The sequence below is a fragment of the Giraffa tippelskirchi genome, chromosome 12, assembly GCF_054371585.1.
Source record: "Giraffa tippelskirchi isolate mGirTip1 chromosome 12, T2T-mGirTip1v1.2.pri, whole genome shotgun sequence".
Classification (NCBI taxonomy): Eukaryota; Metazoa; Chordata; class Mammalia; order Artiodactyla; family Giraffidae; genus Giraffa; species Giraffa tippelskirchi.
In genome coordinates, this window is record NC_137286.1 from 37,238,078 (window position 1) to 37,257,494 (window position 19,417).

The 19,417-nt window shown below is 39.1% G+C and overlaps 1 protein-coding gene across 1 annotated transcript in view; it reads right to left on the reverse strand.

Moving 5' to 3' along the window:
- Positions 1-19,417, reverse strand: part of OTUD7A (OTU deubiquitinase 7A) — a 336,026-nt gene that overhangs the window by 133,183 nt on the left and 183,426 nt on the right. Inside the window, exon 2 of the mRNA XM_081546684.1 lies at positions 12,632-12,759. The gene's annotated coding sequence lies outside the window, so the exon portion shown is untranslated. The remainder of the gene's footprint in view (positions 1-12,631; positions 12,760-19,417) is intronic.

Consider the following 19,417-nt stretch of genomic DNA (forward strand, 5'->3'; position numbering starts at 1 on the left):
ATTCAAAATTGATAAAGAAATCAAAAGTTTTACAGACAAGCAAAAGTTAAAAGAGTATTTAGCACCACCAAAGCAGCTTTATAACAAATGCTAAAGAGATTTCTGTAGGCAGGAAATACAAGAGAAGGAAAAGACCTACAAAAGCAAACGCAGAACAATTAAGAAAATGTCAATAGGAATGTATATATAATAATTACTTTAAATGTAAATGGATTAAACACTTCAACCAAAAGACACAGAGTTGCTGAATGGATACAAAAACAAGCCTATACATATGCTGTCTATAAGAGCCCCACTTCAGACCTAGAGACACATACAGACTGAAAGCAAAAGGATGGGAAAAGATACTCCATGCAAATGGAAATGAAAAGGAAGCCAGAGCAGCAATTCTCATATTAAACAGAATAGACTTTAAAGAATATTACATGAGATAAAGAAGGACACTACAGAATGATCAACAGATCAATTCAAGAAGACATGAAAATTGTAAATATTTATGCACTCAACATAGGAGCACCTCAATACATAAGGTAAACACTAATAGACATAAAAGGGGAAATAGACAGTAACATAATAACAGTAGGGGACTTTAATACCCTACTTACACCAATGCACAGCTCATCAAAACAGAAAATTTATAAGCAAACACAGCCTTAAATGACACATTAGACCAGATGAACCTAATTGATATCTTCAAGACATTCCATCCAAATACCAAAGAATATACTTCTCAAGTATACACAGAACATTCTCCAGGATAGATCACATCTTGGGTCACAAATCAAACCTTGGTAATTTTAAGAAAGTTGAAATCCTATCAAGCATCTTTTCTGACCACAACGCTATGAGACTAAATATAAATTACAGAAAAACTGTAAAAGACACAAACTCATGGAGATTAAACATTATGATTTTAGATAACCAACAGGTTATCGAGGAAATCAAAGGGGAAATTGAAAAATGCCTAGAAACAAATGACAATGAAAATACAACAACTCAAAACCTATGGGATTCAGCAAAAGCAGTTCTAAGAGGGAAGTTTATAGCAATGCAATTCTACCCCAAGAAATAAGAAAAACATCAAATAGACAACCTAAACTTGGGGCTCCCCTGGTGGCTCAGATGGTAAAAGAATCTGCGTGCAAAGATCAAAGCACAAATAAATGAAAAAGAAGTGAAGGAAACAATAGCAAAGATCATAAAACTAAAAGTGGTTCTTTGAGAAGATAAAATTGACAAACCACTGGCCAGATTCACCAAGAAAAAAAGGGAGAAGACTCAAATCAACAAAATTGGAATGAAAAAAGGAGAGGGTTACAACAGGCAATGCAGAAATACAAAGATCATACGTGACTATTATGAGCAACTATAAGCCAATGAAATGGACAACCTGGAAGAAATGGACAAATTCTTAGAAAAGTTCAACCTTCAAGACTGAAACAAGAAGAAACAGAAATTATGAACAAATCAATCACAGTCACTGAAATAAAAACTGTGACCAAAACTCTCCCAGGAAACAAAAGCCTAGGGACAGATGGTTTCACAGGTGAATCCTATCAAACATTTAGAGAAGAGCTAATGCCTGTCCTTCTCAAACTCATCCAAACAATTTCAGAGGAAGGAACATTTCCAAACTCATTCTATGAGGCCACCATCACCGTGATACCAAAACCAGACAAAGACATCATAAAAAAGAAAATTGTAAGCCAATATCACTTATGAACATAGATATAAAAATCCTCAACAAAATTCTAGCAAACAGATTCCAACAACTTATTGAAAGGATCATATGCCATGATCAAGTCAGGTTTATCCAAGAGATTTAAGGATTCTTCAGTATATGCAGATCAATCAATATGATACACTGTGTTAACAAATTAAAAGATAAAAATCATATGATAATCTCAATAGATGCAGAAAAAGCTTTTCATAAAATTCAGTACCCATTTATGATAAAACTCTTCAGAAAATAGACACAAAAGGAACCTATCTCAACAAAATAAAGGCCATATATATCAAACACACCCATAAACATTATTCCCAATGGTGAAAAACTGAAAACATTTCCTGTAAAATCAGGAACAAGACGAGTGCCCACTCTCACCACTATTATTCAACAGTTATTAAAGTCCTAGCCATGGCAATCAGAGAATAAATAGAAATAAAAGGAATCCAGATTGGAAAAAAAAGAAAGGAATCCAGATTGGAAAAGAAACTCGTACTGTTTGCAGATGACATGACTATACTCAGAAAACCCTAAAGATCCTATCAGAAAATCACTAGAACTAATCAGTGAATTTAGTAAAGTTGTAGGATACAAAATCAAAACACAAAAATCCCTTGCATTCCTATACACTAATGATGAAAAATCAGAAAGAGAAATTAAGCAATCAATCCCATTCACCACTGAAACAAAAAGAATAAAACACCTATGAATGAACCTACTTAAGGAGACAAAAGAGCTGTTTACAGAAAATTACAAGATACTGATGAAAGAAATCAAAGACAACATAAAGAGATGAAGAGATAATACTGGGTTCTTGGATTGAAAGAATCAATATTGTGAAAATGACTATACTACCCAAAGCAATCTACAGGTTCAATACAATCCCTATCAAATTTCCAATGGCATTTTTCAGAGAACTAGAGCAAAAAATTTAACAGTTTGCATGAAAATACAAAAGACCCCAGATAGCCAAAGCAAACTTGAGAAAGAGAAATGGAGAGCCAGAGGAATCAACCTTCTTGACTTCAGATTATGCTACAAAGCTACAGCCATCAAGATAGTATGGCTGGCACAAAAATAGAAATATAGACCAATGGAACAAGATAGCAAGCTCAGAGATAAGCCCACGTACCTATGGGCACCTCATTTTCGACAGAAGAGGCAAGAATATACAATGGAGAAAAAACAGTCTCTTCAGTAAGTGGTGCTGGGAAAACTGGATGGCTATGTGTAAAATTATTAAATTTGAACATTTCTTAACACTATACATAAAGATAAACTCAAAATGAATTAAAGACCTAAATGTAAGACCAGAAACTATAAAACTCTTAGAGGAAAACATACACAGAACACTCCTTGACATAAATCATAGCAAGATCCTCTATGACCCATCTTCTACAGTAATGGAAATAAAAACAAAAATAAATGTGGGAACTAATTAAACTTAAAAGCTTTTGCACAGCAAAGGATTCCATAAACAAGATGAAAAGACAACCCTCAGAATGGGAGAGAATAACTTCAAATGAAGCAACTGCCAAAAGATTAATCTTTAAAATATACAAGCAGTTCATGAAGCTTGATATCAGAAAAACAAAGAACCCAATCAAAAAATGGGCAGAGCATCTTTTCATGTGTTTATTAGCACTCTGTACGTCTTCAGTGGAGAAATACCATCAAAATCACAATAAGGTATCATCTCACACAGGTCAGAATGGCCATCATCAAAAAGTCCAGAAACAATAAATTCTGGAAAGCGTATGAAGAAAAGGAATCTCTCTTACACTGTTAGTGGGAATGCAAACTGATACAGCAGCTATGGAGAACAGTACGGAGATTCTTTAAAAAACTAGGAATAAAACTACCACATGGCCCAGCAATTCTACTACTGGGCATATACTCTAAGGAAACCAGAATTGAAAAAGACACATGTACCCCAGAGTTCAGTGCAGCACTATTTATAATAGCTAGGACATGGAAGCAACCTAGATGTCCATTGACAGATGAATGGATAAAGAATCTGTGTTACATATATACAATGGAATATTACTCAGCCATAAAAAGGAACACGTTTGAGTCAGTTCCAACGTGGTAGACAAACCTAGAGCCTATTATACAGAGTGAAGTGAGTCAGAAAGAGAAATATAAATATCATATACTAACGCATATATATGGAATCTAGAAAGATGGCACTGATAAATTAATTTTCAGGGCAGCAATGGAGAAACAGACATAGAGAACAGACTTATGGACACAGGGGGAGGGGAGGAGGGAGAAGGTGAGACGAATGGAGAGAGTAACATAGAAACTTATAATACCATATGTAAAATAGATAGCCAATGGGAATTTACTCCATGACTCAGGGAACTCAAACAGGGGCTCCGTGACAATCTAGAGGGGTGGGATGGGGAGGGACATGTGAGGGAGGTTCAGGAGGGAGGGGACACGGATACACCTACGGCTGATTATTGTTGATGTTTGACAGAAGACAACAAAATTCTGTAAAGCAACTACCCTTCAATTAAAAAATAAATAAATTAAAAAAAAAAAAGTCAGACACAACTTAGCAACTAAACCACTACCACCACAGGTGATTCATGTTGATGTATGGCAGAAACTAAAACAACATTGTAAAGCAATTATCCTCCAATTAAAAATAAATAAATTAAATTTAAAAATTAAGTTTGGAAAAATCAGCCCTGATGAGTTGAAATGGGTTATTTTTTCCACCGCTAGGGGGAGTATATGGGGTTTGTGGTGAGGTCAGTGGAGAGCATCTTGTTCAGTATTGAAGTTTTTTAAATGTAATTCTGCCCCTTGGTATCTTTCATAGAGTCAGCCATGCTCAAGTGCACAAGGATGTGCGTATAAGGATGTTCCTTGCAGCACAGCTGGAAATATCCAAAACGACTGTTTGTCAAAGAGGAACGTCTGCATCACCTATGGCACCAGGACATGACCTGTCCCTGAGGTGTCAATATGAACATTTCTCTAAGGCACATGAGAATATCCATGTATTATAGAATAATTAAAACTATTGAAAGGGAAAAGAATCTCATATGTAGGACAATGTCTAAAAAGCCACAGCCCTCCTTTTAATTTTACTTCTGGCTTCTGGAGCTCTGCTTTGTGCTCACATGATACAATCTACTTGAAGTATTATTTTCTGCGGAAGCTATTCAATCAGATAAGAAATGGCAGGTGGGCTTAAGCCTGGAAACTGAAGGGAACAAGAGAAAGGAAAGGCTCAGTTGGTAAGGCAGTGATGGAAGCTGGAGAAGCCAAGGAGAAAGGCCAGACTGATGAGACCTGGGTGCTGCCATCCTCTGTAAGAATGATGTCTGGATGGTCACTAAAGCCCCTTCAATCTTTTCCTCATCTATACAAGGGGGGAATATACCATATCTTTCTCAGAATTTTGTTAAGATTAACTAAACTTAAGTTAAACTTAATATCCCTCCCTCCCTTCTCTGTTTCTACCTACCTGCCAACCTGACTGCTTACCTATCTCTCTACTTTTCACCCTCTTTCCTTTTCTGTTTGGCTTTGTGTCTATCTGATTATATGCTTATCTATCTCACTATATATTCATATAAATATCTTTCTTACTGTCAGTCTACCTCTCTTTTCTCTGATTGTTTTTGTCTATCTTACTACTATCTATTTATCTAATCTAGTAACTGTCTGCCCATCTTCTAGTCTCTATGTCTGTCTGTGTTTCAATCCATTTGTCTAACTACATATATATGTCTGTTGGTGTATTCATCTAATTGTCTGCCTTTATCTGTCTGTCTATCCACCTATTTTTATCTTCCTCCCTCCCTCTACATCTTTATATCTATCTGTTTTACTGCCTAGTGACTATCTTTCTGTCAATTTAATTTTTCTCTATCAATCAATCAATTTCCTCCTTTCATTTCTCTGCATTGCTTTATTTCTCCATTTCCGTAAGCAACTGTTGTTCACTAAGCCCTTTCTCTGTATTATGTGCAATCCAAAATCAGGCTTGGGCTCTTCCTTCAAAGAGTATTCAGGCTGGTGGCCAAAAAGAACAAACTAAAGAAGCAGTGGCGTTATGTGGTACTTAGTGCTATAAGAGAGCTAAGCCTGGCCTACGTAGGCATGGAGGAGAGAATTAACAGGGCTGAGGAAGTGATCTCTCATCTGCAGAAGAACTAAGAATTTTGCAAGTAAAGAGGTAGAGAGCTGATCTCCATGTGAATATGAGGGGTGGGTGGGAAGTAAGGACAGAGCCAAAGAGGTAGAGCAGGACGTGTATAGACCTGAAGATCAACAGAGCAAGGACATATTCTTGAAACAAAATTGTAGGGAGCTCACAAAAATCAGACAAAAGAGACCGACCATGACCTAAATAAATGATGAGATGTACTACTAGCATGGATTGCAAGATACAATGCAGTTAAGAAGTCAGTTACCCTCAAATCATCTACAAATTAAATACAATCCCATTTAACATCTAATCAGGATTCTTTGTAGACATGGACAAGCTGATTCTAAAACTTACATGGAAAGATGAAGGAATCAGATTAGCCAAAAAAAATTTTGAAAAAAGAAAAGTTGGAGGATTCATGCTGCTTAAAAATGCATTATAAACCTACTGTGGGCAAGACAGTGTGGTATTTGGGAGAGGATAGATACACAGATCAATGGAACAGAAAACAGACAGCTGAGATTTTGACAAAGGTACCAGGACAATTGATGGGAAAAGGACAGACTTTTCAAACAGCGATCCTAGAACCAATTGACAGTCATATGCAAAAGCAAAGAGACAAAAACACCTCAATCTAGACCTCATACCACATATAAAAATGAATTCCATTTGGATTACAGACCCTGTGTGCACGTGTATTGAGGTGTTCACGTGTATTGAGGTGTTCACGTGTGACTTTGTGCACATGTGTAGGAGTATATGTGTGTGAGCTTCTGTGTGTCAGTATATGAGTATGTGTACTTGCGTTTATGTTGGATGTGGATGCATATATATGCGTGTGTACATAAGCATGTATGCATCTTTGTATAAATGTGTGTCTATGTGTTTGTGTGTGTGTGTGTGTGTGTGTGTGTGTGTGTGCGCATGTTAAAGAGGTTGGGAAAGCTATCTAGGGGATATTTAGACAGAAGTTCCAGTGAGCTAGATATTTACACTTGGAAGTTTCCAGCATACTTACAGTAAGTGAAACAAAGGGAATAGATGTGATAGCTCTTTTCCATTAAAAAATAATTAAATTTCACAAGCAAAGGAGAATTTCAGCTTTTACACTAGAACAGGCTATTATAAAATTCAGTTTTATCTAAGTATCTATCTCTTCAAACAGAAGAAGCCAGTTTACCTAAATGAAGGAACAAACAAAAAGGAAAAAGACATCTACAGACATGCATCATCCTGGATGGCTCTGTATATTTTATAATAGCTGACATTGAGATAGGTAGATTTTTAAGAACCCAATCAGTTTCCTATACTTACCTGACAACTTTATGACCTGAATGTGTTCATCTACTAATTGTATTCTTTGGATATCTGAGTTTCAAGCTTTAATCACTAGGAATACTTATCTTGAAATACAAATGCACACAGGCCTGCAAATAAACTGGGACAATCAATTTCATCCCTGGCTCTCACTGCTTCACTTTGAAATGAGGATAGTAGCTCCTGTTTTACATGGTTCTGGGGGTGATTACACAACACAGTGCCTCACCCACAGTGGGTACCAAAAACAGGTTATATACGATTATTACTGTTGTAATTATCTATTCATTTAGTTGCAAATATATTCTTAAACTAATAACTTTAGACACGTAATAAAACCCTCTGGAGTACCATTCTTTCAGAAGATTTGCTTTCATGTCATATCAAAAGAACTTATTTTATACAGGCCTTCCCTGGTGGCAGTAGAGAATCCGCCTGCCAATGTAGGAGACATGGATTCAAACTCTGGGTTGGGAAGAGCCCACGGAGAATGAAAAGTGGCAACCCACTCTAGTATTCTTCCCTGAGAGAACCCATGGACAGAAGGAGCCTAGCCTAACAGTCCACTGGGTCGCAAAAGAGTCAGTCAAGACTTACTAACTAAACAACAACAATATATATACTTTTTCAGATTCTTCTCCCTTATAGGTTGTTATAAGATACTGAGTATTGCTCCCTGTGCTATATAGCAGTCTTTGTTGTTTATCTATTTTATACGTGTGTGTGTGTTAGTCATTCAGTGGTGTCCAACTCTTTGCAACCCCATGGACTATAGCCCGCCAAGCTCCTCTATCCATGGAATTCTCCAGGCAAGAATACTGGAGTGGGTTGCCATTTCCTCCTCCAGGGGATTTTCCCCACGTAGGGATTGAACCCGGGTCTCCTGCATTGCAGGCAGATTCTTTACCGCTGAAACACCTGGGAAGAGCTCTATTTTATATATATGTTGATAACTGTGTGTATACATTCCACACTCCTAACGTATCTTCCACCTCCTTTCCCCTTTGGTAACTGTATGCTTGTTTTTGTGTCTGTGGTTCTATTTCTGTTTTGCAAATAAAAAATATTAATAATTTTTAAAAGGTTGGTTCTATACTGAAATGGATGCACACAAAGTTAAAGTTTATGGGATCAGCTGTCTGAGTTAAGAAAGAAATGACACTTTTAAGCAGAATATGTATGTACAACTCCCCTGAGGAAAGAATGGTGACGCCAATATCACTCAAACACTTAAGTGCTGGCTCAAGATCAAATAAGAAGCTTTGCAGCTTTGGAGACAATAGAACAACTTTGAGGTAGTTGATTTCAACTTTTTTTTTTTTTTTGCTCTGAGTCCAACCCCCTGGGGAACCACTGACTCCTTGGGCAGCTGGGGAGTCAGGGCCACCCAGCTAGAAAGTGGGAGTCAGCACTTGACCCTGAGACCCCAGAACCTCAGAGTGCAAGAGATGATGTTTCACATGGATGGAAGCACAGCCTGTCTACCCAGCATCCCCACCCCACTGCCCCAGAGTTTGGCACCAACGGGCAGAGCCAGGTTCCTCAGGGAGACCTCAGGCCCCCGGCTCTGCTACCTTCCTCATGACCTGGATATGTCACCTAGTTTGGGGCGGCATGGACCCATCCTTCCTGGGGAAGTGTGGGTGTGTGTGACACAGACAAATACAGCACCCTGATCACACTTGCCCCAGAAAGTGGGTCCCAGTGAGCTCCTGGGACCCAGGGAAGCAGCTGCAGGAAAAGACTGAGGCCCTTCCTGTCAGGCACAAGGAAGCAGGAAAAGGGAGTAAAAGAGAGGGACTCAGGGTCCTGGCCCAGGGTTGCCGGGGAGGACCTCCGTGAGACCCAGGGCCTGCCAACCTCGGGGAGGAAGCTTCTCCAAGGGGGGCCTCTCCGAGCCTTCAAGATGCCTCAAGGCCATCCTTAAGCATGCTAGTTTGGAGCATGCCTCTCAAAAACAGGTAACTCAGGTTTTCAAGGGGGCAGAAATTCCTCACGGTACATATTAGGAAATGAAAAAAAAAAGGCTGCCCTGATATTTCTACCCACGTGTTCAAATGAAACTCTAGTAATCAACAAAGATTTCCAGTATAGCACAGGGAACTATATTCAATATCTTGTAATAACCTATAATGAAAGAGAATGTAAAATATATATATATGTATAAATGGATCATTGTGCTGTACACCTTAAACTAATACAATATTGTAAATAAATCAACTATATTTCAATAAAAAAAAAAAAAACCCAAGTGCTCTCTTCTGTGTCTCTGCAGAAGCAGAGATCCGATTTTCAACTTTGCTCCAGCCATCCCATCCAGTTTATGTCATACCTACAATCTAATTCTTTCCCCAAGGAACTCATCCCAAAGGGACACAGAGACAGGCAGAGGGTCCCCAGCTCATAAACTGCTAAGAAGGAGGAAACCAGAAGGAGGAGGTGGGAAACTTCAGGGGAGCTTTGGGTTGGCGATGCCAGCTGGGCTGGCTATTGCCCCAGAAAGCAGGAGAACAGGGGACACCACAGAGCCATCCTGCAAGCTCTGTCTGACAAGCAGGAAGCACGCTGGCTGCAGCCACAGGTATCCTTTATCACACCAGCCCTCATCTGCTTTTAAGAATCACAGGGAATTTTGCGGGGGAGGTTGGGGTTAGCACGTGCAAGCTTTTATAAACAACAAGGTCCTACTTTATAGCACAGAAAAATATATTCAATATCTTGTGATACATTGTAATGGAATAGAATATACAAAAGAATGCATATACATATATAACTGAATCACTTTGCTGTACAGCAGTAATTAACACAACATAGTAAATCAACTATACTTCAACAGAAAAAAGAAAGCACTGCGGGGAAGAAAATGAGACAAGTAAAATGTACAGAAGAAGCATTTTGAAGATAATCTAGCTAGAAGTACTCTACAGAAGCAATCTAATCCATATCCACATGTAGCTTGTAAATCACATGTATATTCATAAGCTATTTCCCTGGTAAAATTTCTAAAACATTCTTGAGGAAGAGTCCATGGCCAGAAAATAAAACCATAGGGACTGAATAAAACCACAATGACTGAATCTAAACAGAAAGAAATCTAATAACCTTCAGACAAGAAGTCCAATTAGTTACCTGTGACTGAAAGGCAAACAGACAGCAGGCCAGGGAGGTCCAGGCCTGCGGCAGGGGGGAAGGGAGTGTGACCGAGAGTGTGAGGAGTAACCAGAACCGTGGGTGGAGTCACCTCACGGGGACGTTGTTCGCTGGTGGATGCTCCCTGCTATGAGTTTGCTTCTCTACGCAACCTTCTAAGCTTGGGGGCTTACGATTATGAGCACTCAGACTAGGGCTCTGCCCTGTCATTAATGTTCATCAGCCTTTTGGCCAAAGGTCTGAATCAGCTTTCACGGGTTGGAGCAGCACTCACTGGGCACTCAACCATCCTTCCTGCCTCTGCAATCATACCCAGTGAGTGCCAACCATGGCTCCAGCCATACTGGACACCTCTTGCAGGACTTACTCCTGTCGCCAGTGTTAAACACTAGGGCACTAAGGGTTGTGAAGTGAAGCCTTTGCCCAGGTCATATGGTCAGCATGTGACAAGAGACAAGGGCCACCCCTATATAGTCTGATTTCAGAGTTCTTCTCTTGACTACCCAGATACTCCCTGTGTGATATCTCACAGCTGTGGAAAAAGTGAAAAAGGAAGGATTATGTTACAGGAAAGGAAGTCTGATGCGCAGATTGAATGATTAATGAAAAATCATAATACGACCAGCAATGGGTGCTAAAGTTGTTGGTGAAAATTATCTCGGAAACAGAATATTCCTATGATCTCAAACCTCACCCCACAGATTACTTATTAATTAGAAGAAATAAATAAGGTGACATCATAAAGGAGAGCTCTGGCAGAAATCACCTTGGTCAGCTGAACCTGTCGCTACCAATACTAGGTCATGATGATGTAAATGCGAGGCAAATTCACAAGATGTCTACCTGAAGCTAAGGATGAAGGAACAGTCAGACAACTCCTGTGAGATACTCTACAAAACAAAAGGCTTAGATTCTTTTATTTTGTTTTGTTTAGATTCTTTAAAAATATGTGAACATCGCAAAAGACAAAAACAAAAACAGGGTTGTCCCTTGGACAGCAAGATCAAACCAGTCAATCCTAAAAGAAATCAACCATGAATATTCATTGGGGGGGACTGATGCTGAAGCTAAAGTTCCAATACTTTGGACACCTGATGTGAAGAGCAGACTCACTGAAAAAGACTCAAGATGCTTGGAAAGATTGAAGGCAGGAGAAGGGGGCGACAGAGGATGATATGGTTGGATGGCATCACCGACTCAATGGATATGAGTTTGAGCAAACTTCGAGAGATGGTGAAGGACAGGGAAGCCTGGCGTGTTGCAGTCCATGGAGTTGAAAAGAATTGGGCACAACTTAGTGACTGAACAACAAAGAGATATAACTAAATTCAGTGAATGACATTTAATTGAATACTAAAAAAGGGAAAACAGCTATAAAGGATATTTGGGGGGCAACCAGGGGTATTTGAATTGGAACTATATATTGGAAAACACTGCTTTATCAGTGTTGAATTCCACAGTGTTAATGGTATTATAGGACAGTTTTGAAGAAGACAGTCTATGAATTTAAGAGATATATGCAAAGTATGTAATGATGTCTGCAACTTATGTACAAATGATTCAGAGAAAAAACTGAACACGCATCCATAACACACACACATCCATATTTATAATCTCTGTGTGTGGGTATGTATTTGAGTGTGTACCTGGGCAAACATCTAGTAAATCTGAATGAAGAATACAGGTGTTCACTGCCCTCTTTTTCCATTTTCCTAAGAGTTTGGAGTTTATCAAAAGGAAAAGTAGGCAAAAAAGTAAATGAATATATTTGTTTGAAGAGTCATAAGGCAAAAGAATTGCTACTCTCTGATATCAACTAAATAAAAATTCTATTTCTGGACAAGCACTAAGAAGAACATTAAAAATAAAAGCAATTAATATGGTAAGTAAGACTTTAGTCTTTTGTTTAAGTTACCTTTCCAATATTTTAAAAATCAATCATGATAGCTACAGATGGCAACAGAGCTGCTTAATAAATTCTGCACTAGTGTAAATCAAATTACCTCCTGGTTATTCACTACAACCAGGTTCTTTAGAAGGGTGATGTTTACTATTCTAAACACAAATCTTAATGCAAAATGAAATCCATTTCATAATTTCCTCTCAATGGACTTCAGCAGATAAATTAATGCACTCTTGTTCCCTGGCTTTAAACCTGATTTTCAGGTCATCTGTTCCCAGGACCACAACAAGCTCTGCTGTTGGAGATGTTGACTGCACTTGCCCCACCCCAGCATAGTCATGACAGACCCCACGAACATGGAACTCACTTTTCAGACACTGCAATTCACTAGAGGTGGGTGGCAGTCAGGCACCTGGGGCAACGCAGCACTGTCTCTGCTGGAAATGGCCCATTGTTGCCCCAGTGGACGGCGTGAGACCACAGCCCCTGAGAACTCTGGAAAAGATAATAATGAAAGAAAACATTTACATTTCATTAGAAGTGAGAATTTAAATTATTTTTATATTTCAAATTTTAAAATGATTTAAAATATTGGGTATGAACTTGAAATGGCCTTTAAAATTTGTTTAAACAAGCTTTATTGACAAATAGGTTACATATAATAAAATACATGCATTTTAAGTATATGAAAGTATGAAAGTGAAAGTCACTCAGTCATGTCTGACTCTGTGACTGCAAGTCCATGGAACTCTCCAGGATAGAATACTGGAGTGGGTAGCCCTTCCCTTCTCCAGGGGATCTTTCCAACCCAGGGATCGAACCTAGATCTCCTGATTTACAGGCAGATTCTTTACCAGCTGAGCCACAAGGGAAGCCTAAGAATACTGGAGTGGGTAGCCTTACCCTTCCCCAGGGGATCTTCCCAACCCAGGGATCGAACCTAGGTCTCCTGTGTTGCAGGCGGATTCTTTACCAGCTGAGCCACAAGGGGGCCTCCTACATTACAGGTGGACCAACTGAGCTATCTTTACCAACTGAGCTATCAGGCAAGCCCTTTAAGGAAATAGATTTTGACAAAATGACAAAACTTTGACCTGTGTAACCACCATTGTAATCAAGATACAGAGTTTGGCCTTGAGATGGCCTTGACAGTGAATCCCATGCCCCTGAATCTCCCTCCCTCACACACCATCCCACCCTTCAATTATTTTTTTTATTAATTTATTTATTTTAGTTGGAGGCTAATTACTTTACAATATTGTAGTGGTTTTTGCCATACATTGACATGAATCAGCCACGGGTTTACATGTGTTCCCCATCCTGTACCCCCCTCCCACCTCCCTCCCCATCCCATCCCTCTGGGTCATCCCATTGCACCAGCCCTGAGCACTTGTCTCATAAATAAACTCAAAATGGATTAAAGATCTAAATGTAAGACCACCCTTTAATTTTTAAATAAATGAAGGCATTGAGAGTTAGGTCAGGATAAAAGGAAAAGTCTCCTAAGTGAGTGTCAACTCAAGGAAGTGACTGTGAGGTCAGAGTCATGAGAAGTTCACGGGCTATGCTGATGCTCCAGGATAGGTGCACAGAGAGGCTCACAGACAGAAGCTCGGCTTCTGACATCCCATGAGAAGTTCAGGTGGCACAGACCACAGGGAATCACAAAGTTAGAAAGCTGTTCATCATCATCCTTGCCAGGATTACGGTGTGGTCCTTAGGGAATTCAAGAGGTCAGGCTGATGACCACTCCTTGTTCCTCGTGGGGTGGCCAGGCCAGGGGGTCAGAGTGTCATCAACAGTATCTTGAGTCAGGAGGGTTCCTGTGGACCACACCTCAGTCCAGGTGAGTGCAGGATGCTCCCCAGCAGTGGCGGGGGCGGGGGGGTGGGGAGCAAATGTCATGAGTAGTATGTTGACTCCTGAGATCTACTTGCTTATCTGTGATGTGGGCTTTTCTTGCAGGCATCAGACCCCCAGGATGCTCATAAGCTAGGAGGGCCATGACTGCACAGGTGAGGGGAAGGAGCTGGGTCACACCCTACACATAGTACCAGGACCACGCTCTCCTCCACGTTAACATACAGGTTCTGGGTGAAGTCTGAGGATCTCTCCTGCATCCAGGGACTGCCTCTCAGGGGGTGCACCCACAGCCTGGGGATGGCCAGTCTGGTCCCTGTAGATCCTGAGCACCCTGGGGCTCCAGAACCCAGGCTGGTTTCCCCTTTGACCTCTTACATCCACATGGGTAAATCACATATCCTCATAAACCTAACTGAATTTTTAAATAGACATTGGAAGACACTAAATGCAAAAGAATGAGAATCCATAGCCAAAACAATTTTGATAAGAACCAAGTTCTCACACTATTGGGCAAACTTGGATATCCACATACAAAAAAATGAAGCTGGGCTCTTACCTTATACCATACCTTAAAGCATTAGTCGCTCAGTTATGTCTGACTCTTGGCAACCCCACGGACTGTAGCCCACCAGGCTCCTCTGTCCATGGAATTCTCCAGGCAAGAATACTGGAGTGGGTTGCCATGCCCTTCTCCAAATACCTCAAAGTTACTTCAAAATGGATCAAAAACCTGTATTTAAGGGCTAAAAGTATACTTTTAGAGGAAAATCTTCATGATCTTGGATTTGGCAATGATAACTTGGATATGTTACAAATAGCACAAGCAACAAAAGAAATAAACTTCATTAAAAACTTCTGCACATCAAATGACACAGAATGAAAAGGCAACCTATGGGATAGGAGAAAATATTTGCTAACCATATGTCTGATAAGTGATTGATTAATATCCAGAATATATAAAGAATGCCTACAACTCAAGAGAAAACCCAAACAACTCAGTTTAAAAATAAAGACTTTAATACCCATTTGTTCAAATAAGATATACAAATGGCCAATAATCACATGAAAAGGTACTCGATATCAGTAATCAGTAGAAAAATACAAACCAAAACCACAGTGAGATACCATTTCATAGCCATTAGGGGGGGAAAAAAACCAAACAAACAAACAAGAAAATTGGAACCCTTTTGCATTGCTGGTGGGAATGTAAAATGGTACAGCTGCTATAGAAAACGTCTATAGAAAACTCTGTAATCAAGATGAGGAACCACAAAAAATTAAACAAAGAATTACCATATGATACAGCAATTCTGCTTCTGGATAGAGCAGAGATTTGAACAGACATATGTACAGTCTTGTTGATCAGAATTATTCACAATAGCCAAAAGGTGGAAGTAACTCAAGTTCCCATCAGTGAATGAACAGATTAAAAAAATAAGGTCTAGCCATACAATAAAGTATGATTCAGTCTTAAAAAAGGAAGGAAGTTAATTTAAGTGATATCATATGATATTTACCTTTCTCTGTCTGACAATCTCTAGGTCCATTCATGTTGCTGCAAATGGCATTATTTCATTTCTTTTAAGGGTGAGTAATCCTCCATTGTATATATGAATCACATTTCCTTTATCCATTCCTCTGTTGATGGACATTTAGTTTGCTTCCACGTCCTGGCTATTGTAAATAGTGCTGCAGTGAACGCTGGGGTGTGTGTATCTTTTTGAATTGTGTTTTTCTCTGAATATATGCCCAAGACTGGGATTTGCTGGATCATATGGTAGCTCTATTTTTAGGTTTTTTTTTATTTTAATTTTATTTTTAATTGGATGATAATTGCTTATAATTTTGTGATGGTTTCTGCCTACATCACCATGAGTCAGCCATAGATATACATATGTCCCCTTCCTCTTGAACCTCCTTCACACCTCCTTCCCTATCCCACCCCTCTAGGTTGTCACAGAGGCTTTGGGTTCCCTGAATCATACAGCAAATTCCCACTGGCCATCTATTTTACATATGGTAGTATATATGTTTCAATGCTACTCTCTCAAATCATCTCACTCTCTCCTTCCCACACTGTGTCCCAAAGTCTGTCCTTTATGTCTCCATCTCTTTTGCTGCCCTGCAAATAGGATTATCAGTACCATCTTTGTAGATTCCATATATGTACGTTAACATATTAATACAATATTTGTCTTTCTCTTTCTGACTTACATCACTCTGTGTAATAGGCTCTAGGTTCATCCACCTCATTAGAATTGACTTAAATATGTTTCCTTTTTATGGCTGAGTAATATTCTATCATGCATATGTACCACAACTTCTTTATCCATTCATCTGTCAATAGACATCTAGGTTGCTTTTATGTCCTGGCTTTTGTAAACAGTGCTGCAATGAACATTGGGGTACATGTGTCTTTTTCAATTATGGTTTCCTCAGGATATATGCCCAGTAGTGGGATTTCTGGGTCATGTGGTAGTTTTATGGGGCTTTCCAGGTAGCACTAGTGGTAAAGAACCTGCCTGCCAATGCAGCAGACATAAGAGATGTGAGTTCGATCTCTGGGTTGGGAAGATGCCCTGGAGGAGGGCATGGCAACTCACTCCAGTGTTATTGCCTGGAGAATCCCATGGACTGAGGAGCCTGGGGGGCTACAGTCCATAGAGTTGCAAGGAGTCAGACATGATTGAAACAACTTAGCATGCACACACGCATGGTAGTTTTTTTCCTAGTTTTTTAAGGAACCTTTATACTATTCTTCATAATGGCTTTACCAATTTCCATTACCATCAACAGTGCAAGAGGGTTCCCTTTCCTCCACACCCTCTCCAGCATTTATATTGTTGGTAGATTTGTTGATGGCCATTCTGACTGGTGTGAGATAATACCTCGTTGTAGTTTTGATTTGAATTTCTCTAATAATTAGTGATATTGAGCATCTTTTCATGTGCTTGTTAGTCATTTGTATGTCTTCTTTGGAGAAATGTCTACATCATCCAAGATGCAGAAAACATACTAGGGGTGAAGGAAGGAGGGATAAATTGGAAGGTTGGGATTGAATGTATACACATTACTATAGAAACTAATAAGGACCTACTGTATAGCACAGGGAACTCTACACAGTGCTCAGAAATGGCCTATATGGGAAAAGAACCTAAAAGAGTGGATATATGTATATGTATAACTGATTCACTTTGCTGTACACCTGAAACTGACACAACATTGTAAACCAACCATACTCCAATTAAAAAATTTTTTAAAAAAGGAAGGAAATTCTTACATTCATTACAACATGTATGAACCTTGAGGACACTATAAGTGAAATAAGCTAGTAATTAAAGGACAGACACTGTATGATTCCACTTATATGAAGTATCCAGAGTAGTTAAATTCTTAGGGGCAGAAAGCAGAATGGAAGTTGTTAGGGGCTGGGAGATGAGGAATTGTGAGTTAGGATTTAATGAATAAAGAGTTACAATGAGGGAAAAAGTCCTAGGAAGAGGTGGTGGTGATGGTTGAATAACAATGTAAACGTACCTAACACTACTGAATGGACACTTATGGTACATTTATGTTATGCATGAAAGTGTTAGTCACTCAATCATTTCTGACTCTTTGAGGCCCCACAGACTGTAACCTCCATTCGTGGAATTCTCCGGGTAAGAACACTGGAGTGGGTAACCATTCCCTTCTCCAGAGGATCTTCCCAACTCAGCAATCAAACCTGGGTCTGCCACATGGCAGATAGATTCTTTACTATCTGAGCCACCAGGGAAAGCCCCATGTAATGTATATTTTCCCACAATAAAATAGTTTCAAAATAAACAAACACACAAAAGAATGAGAATCAAATTAAAGATTTTTCCATTGGCCACACAGCATTCAAAGAGAAATATATTTTAAGACAGGAAGTGAAGGGAGTAGAATTTGGAACCTTGGACTATATGGACAGACAAATTATTTTTCAAGAAAAGATGATGTATATTTTCAGACATACAGAGGCTCAGAAGGTTCACTGCCCACAGACTCTTGAAAATATTTAGAGAGAAAATACTCAAATAAAAAGAAAAATAAATCCAATGGGAAAAGGTAAGATACAAGAAATAATTATTAGTTAAAAGAAATGATAATATAGTATTTATTTGGATTATTAATCAAGTGATTGTTATTAAAACTAAAGGTTAAAAGTAAAAGGGCAAAATAAGTTATCTTTCTCCAAGATTAAAAAAGAAAATCCTAAATTAATATTAATTGTCAACAAAATAAGTTCAATGTGTAAACTTTATAAATTCACCACATTATAAATTAAAGAGGAAAATCAGATGACCATTTCAAAAGATATACACTGATATAATTCAACATCCATTCACGATAAAAGAATCTCTTTAGCAAAGTAGAGATAGACGCTCTTTAACCTGATATAGGATATCTTCTAAAAGATGACAGGAAATATTACACTTCATGGTGAAATGCTGTATAATGTTGAATGCCCTTCCTTGAAGATCATGAATAAGATAAGGTCACACTATCACCACTGTGTTCTGCTGGGCTTAGTCGCTCCGTCGTCTCCGACTCTCAGACCCCATGGACTGCAGCCCGCCAGGCTCCTGTGTCCATGGGCATTCTCCAGGCAGGGATACTGGAGTGGGTTGCCATGCTTTCCTCCAGAGGATCTTCCCAACCCAGGGACTGAACCCAGGTCTCCTGCATTGCAGGCAGATTCTTTACCGTCTGAGTCACTAGGGAAGCCCAATACTAGAGTGGGCAGCCTATCCCTTCTCTAGGGGATCTTTCTGACCCAGGAATCATACTGGGATCTCCTGCATTTCAGGTGGATTCTTCACCAGCTGAGCTATCAGGGAAGTGCACTATCACCACTGTAGATCACCAATCCCCTGGAAGTCTGAGCCAGAGCACTAAGGACACATAAGTAAGTTAGTTACAGTGAAAGGTATGAGAAGTTTAAAAGAAAGGAGAAACTTGCCTTATTTGTGAAAAATATGGCTTAATACATAGAACATAATCTTGCTGATAAATTATTAGAATAAAAGCTTTCAGATATAAAATGAATATATAAAATCAGTTCTGTGTGTATGAACCAGAAAGATTTAGAAAATCAAGTAAAAAATGCCATATACAATAGCATCAATATGAAATATACAGGAATGAATCTAACGGGTACAGAAACCTCATGGAGAGAAAATAGGTCTGAATAAGCGGAGATGTAGATGAGAAGACATTACACTCCTAAAGGTTCACACACATGCCCTTTAAGATAACTGCATTTAAT